Source organism: Acanthisitta chloris, unplaced genomic scaffold (assembly GCF_000695815.1).
Source record: "Acanthisitta chloris isolate BGI_N310 unplaced genomic scaffold, ASM69581v1 scaffold32920, whole genome shotgun sequence".
NCBI classification, from domain to species: Eukaryota; Metazoa; Chordata; class Aves; order Passeriformes; family Acanthisittidae; genus Acanthisitta; species Acanthisitta chloris.
The window spans coordinates 1-4,863 of NW_008651668.1; positions in this window are offsets into that span (position 1 = coordinate 1).

Below are 4,863 nucleotides of genomic sequence, written 5' to 3' on the forward strand. Positions count from 1 at the left end.
TCCTTACCTTCGGCCCTGCAAACCCCAAGACTTGGTCCTTCATCGCCACAAGTTGGTCATTCCAGGACTGGGCCGTGACCATTGTTTCCCTACCTCTAGCCATGGACATCCCAGGGCTTGGCGGTGTCCATTGTGTCCCAGCCTTTGGCCATGCACATCCCAGGATTTGCTGTGGCTGGAGGGTCCTTCGGCCCTGCAAACCCCAGAACTTGGTCCTTCATCACCACCAGTTGGTCATTCCAGAACTTGGCCATGTCCATTGTGTTCCAGCCTTTGGCCATGCACATCCCAGGATTTGCTGTGGCTGGAGTGTCCTTACCTTCGGCCCTGCAAACCCCAGGACTTGGTCCTTCGTCACCACAAGTTGGTCATTCCAGGACTTTGCCATGTCCATTGTGTCCCTGCCTTTAGCCATGCACATACCACGACTTGGTCCTTCATCACCACAACTTGGTCATCCCAGGGCTTGGCCGTGTCCATTGTATCCTCACCTTTAGCCCTGTACATCCCAGAACTTGGTCCTTCATTGTCACCTCCTGGTCTGTAAGCACATTTGGGCACACTCATCTGCGTAGAATCATAAAAGTTGGAAAACACGTCCAAGATGATCCATTCCAGCCTTAGCTGAAGAAATACTTAGTCTCTTCAGCCAGTGGAAGGTTCTTTGTGGCCAATTCCTTGTAGCTGTGAAGTTGCTGAGGAAGGATAACTTTCAGCAGTGCTGAAAACAATCTTGCCAGGAGTCCATTCCTCTTCCCTGCACAAGTGTAGCTCTTGGTTGAAAGCTTTCTGCTAGCAATGAGGTTAAGTCACTTGTGTGGGAGAGTCCATAGTCCACGACAAGACTCTGAGCTGTCCAGTTCCCTTTTCCCAAAGATGAAGAAGTTTTCCCACTCTCCAGCCTTGAGCAGAGACTCAGGTTTTCCACTGCTGTAAGTGAGAGAAGTTTAATTTGCTGAATCTGTTGCAGGGAACTTGAAACTTGTGATTGCAGTGACACAAATTGAACAGAACACTTGACCTGCCAGGGTCTCACTGGAGGAGTTGTATAGAGGTTTGGCTGCTCTGCAGTTCTGGAAATGAACAGCATCAGTGAATTGTCTCAGATCTGTGTCTTCCAGACACTTACTTACCAGCAAACTCAGGGAATGTTGTGGAATTACTCACAGAGATTACATAAACATGTAGGTCTTTGGGGACCAAAGTTTTGGCAGATCTAGCTGCAAAGAGTTTAAAGGGAAGTGCTGCATGTAGGACAGTAAGTTCAGAAATCTAGAATTGAGCTTCATTCCCAGGAGCTGAAGTGTTTGTGGACATAAGGAAACACTTTTGACACTGTGGGAGCAGTCCTGGGTTGGAGCAGGTTGCTCAGAGGTCATGCAGAGTGTCCTGGTGTCTTGTGGTCTCTTCATGCTCATTGCCTTGATGTGCTCAGTTGATCTGTGGTGTCACCAGCAGAAGAAAAGAAAAATGCCTTTCGTCTGTTCAAGCTTGCCAGTTATCCACCGAGGAACAACAAATTGTCATCAAGTCAGTGTCATCTTCATTGGTCTCAGGAAGAATCATTTCTCCATTAGTTGGCTAATTACTCCCTAGGTGCTGAGCCTGGAGGTCTCCATCAGTTACTGCTCCACGTGTCCCTGTAGGCTATGGAAAGCTTCCTGTGCTGTTGGCATTGACAACGTTCTCTGCTCCTGCAGAAGCACAGAGCCTGTTTAGTAACATATATGGGTGATCCAGGGAAATGGTGCTGCCCCAGGCAGGTAAGTTAGGAAAGAGGAAACACAACTTGCCAGTGTAACTTGAGGGAAAATACGCCCTTAGTCCCATGTCTGACTGTGAGGTTGATGGTAACTGTGCCAGAACAGCTTCTGTGAGCTCTGAAAAGCAAACAGTGGCACCAGGACGCTGCATTCTGCCAGCCTGGAGTCTTCAGAGCCTGAGGGGTGAATTCCTCCTCTGCCCTCCCATCCCACAGGCAGTTTGTGTGCCACAAGTTCTTGAGGAACATGGGGAGAAGTGAATCCCTTTGGCTGCTCCAGTGGCTGGTGGAACCTGTGCAGAGTGAGATGAGCAGTACTGCATGAATCCAACACACAGAGATCTCCCATTAAAGCCAGAATTGATGAGGTCTTGGAAGACCTGAATATCCCATTGCTCTTCCCCAGGGTGGTCCAGTTCCCATTGCACAGGAGGTTGTGGTGTTGGGCTCTTCCCAATCCGGTGCCTGAGGCATAATGACCATTTCTTAACAAAATCTTTTCCCTTTATGCGGAGAAAGTAAAGAATAATTTAGTGATTTCTTCAGAGAGGAATTTAGCCAGTGCTGGTGTTAGCAGAACTGTTCTTTGCAACCTGAAAATCTTGGCAAATCTGATTCCAGAGGCTCTGACACTGACACTGCAAACCCATGGGTGAGCAGTTGCCCATCTCAGCTCAGTCCACAAACTAAATGATAAATAATGAAGTTTTTGCCAGTCTCAGACTGATACAGAAGCTGATCCAGCTTTGCTTTTCATTGCTCTCTGTAGAGTTTTTATGGCTGCATTGTTTGAGAGCAGGTTGATTTCTGCCCCAGATCAAAACTTGTGTTTTCTAAGGGAATGAACACATTTAACTTTTCATACTTACTAAATAATACCAAGGTTAACCAGGAGGGTGGTTGTTAGTGTGGATTTTAATGGAGCTCACAGAATATTTGTGTCAATTCTGCTTTAATTTGTATGGAACATCATTGAACAGTTTATGTGTGAGTGGAATGTTCATTCATTTCTGACCATTCTCTGTCCCCCCTGCGACTAGACAGGACAACTTGGGCTCTTGGCAGTGAAGTCAGTGTGAGCAAGGGAACACTTGGGTGTTCACATCAATAAAACAGCTCTTTGCGAAAGGTGTTTAATTAAAACTGGAAGGAGATGATCTCATTTAGAGAGTTTTGTTACTCATCTACTCTTGAGTGGCACAAAGGTGATGAGGACATTTCTCTGCCAAGGCTTGTGCTCCTCTCAGAGATGCTTTGATGGCATTAGCTTTGAATTCTCCTGCTAAAAATAAGCCAAGTGGACCTCAGGGGGTTCCTGTGGGACCTCTCATGGTGTGTGAGGCACAGGGAGGTGAGGTCAGTGCTCTGAGCCCACTTCAAGGCCCTTTCACCACGGGGGTAGTGGAAGTGGGTTTGGATGTTTCACTCTCTTTATTAATTTTCAGAGAGTCAGTGGATTTTTTTTCCCCTCCTATTAGCCATATAACTAGTAACAACTAATTACCAACATATCTAATTACCCTATTGGGGGAGACATTGAGTAGAAGGATCTTGCCAAGGTTCTAGTGCTGCTCCTCCACCCTGGGTTGTCTCCCTTGTTGCTTCTTGAGTTGTGTTCCGTGGCCTGACTTTCCCTTAGAGACACGGTGGTGGCTTTGAGCTGCTCAGCCTCTGAGGGAAATGGAGTTAAGGGGATTCCAGGCTTTGCAGACATAATCTCCTCCCCAGCCATACCTCTGGGAGCTGTGGCCAGAAGTGCACGTCTGGGAGCTGGGAAATGTTGCTTTGCCTGTGGAATGCTCAAGTATGTAACTGAACCAAAGTAGTTGGAGTATCTCCACGGAAACATTATTGAGATGGACCCTGCTCTGATTTTGGTGATTTTTATATACATTTCCATTGAGTTTCTCTGCTGTATGCTGTGAGAAATAGGAATGGTCCTCCTTTCAGCTCTCAGGTTTAGTAGAACCAAAATCTCAGCAGTTGTTTGTAGTGTTTTACCCAGCAGCAGAGAAGTTCAGCAGAGAGCCAGGGTGAGGTTTTGAGGGGAGAGGTTGTTTTCAGAAGAAAGTCTTTCTTGTGGATGTCTTGGTTGGTTTCCTTGGTGTGTGGTTTGTGTCTGTGTGTGCTTCTCAATTTGCTAAGCCCAGAGATCAGCACGTCAGACTCTGGTGTCTTTGCAAAGGCCATTGCAGGGAAATGGGATCATTGATACGAGGGATAAATCCTTCCCTGGGAGGTGCTGAGGCTCTGGCACAGGTTGCCCAGAGCAGCTGTGGCTGCTCCATCCCTGGGAGTGTTCCAGGCCAGGTTGGATGGGGCTTGGAGCAACCTGAGCTGGTGGAAGGTGTCCCTGCCCAGGGCAGGGTGGGATGGGATGAGCTTTAACGTCCTTCCACCCCAAACCATGCCATGGTTGCAAGGGGAAGCCTTCCCATGTGGAGCTGCTTCTCAAAGCCATGGTTTTGTGGGTGGGTGGAAGAGGGTCTTGGATTCCCCTCTGGATTTTGTAGGTATAGATTAAACTCACCAATAACTCAGAAAAAATCAGGCATGTTGAGACTTTGTGTGTGACAGACCTTGGCCCCACGGGGGTTGGTACCAGTGTGTGGATTCTGCATGTGTGCTGGGCATGGAAACCGTAAGGTTGACATGGATTTTGTTTGGAATTGGCCCGTGGATATCCCAGAAACTCAGGAGTGTCAGAAAAACCCAGGGACAGAAAGCAGTGCTAGACTCTGTGCCAAACCACTCCTGTGATTTCTGATTCTTAAAATGCCCAAACCAAATGGCAGCAGCACATGCCTAAATCTGTGCTGGCACAGAAGAATCGAAACTGTGTGAGTGAGTGAGATGCAAGGCAAAACTGTGTGCCTTGACCAGAACACACTGAGCCGCAGGGAGCTGGAAAATGCCTGGTTTGTGTCATTACACCGAGATTGTTTGGGATTCGCCTTTAAGAACACCCATCACAGCCTGCACCGAGATTAAACATGATCTCTGCGGGGCTTGGTCATGGCTCAGGGAAGCCTCAAGGACACCGGGCTCCGGAGCCACTGCCCAGCCGGGTGGGGGTCCCTCTGGGGGCTCTGTGGCTGGTG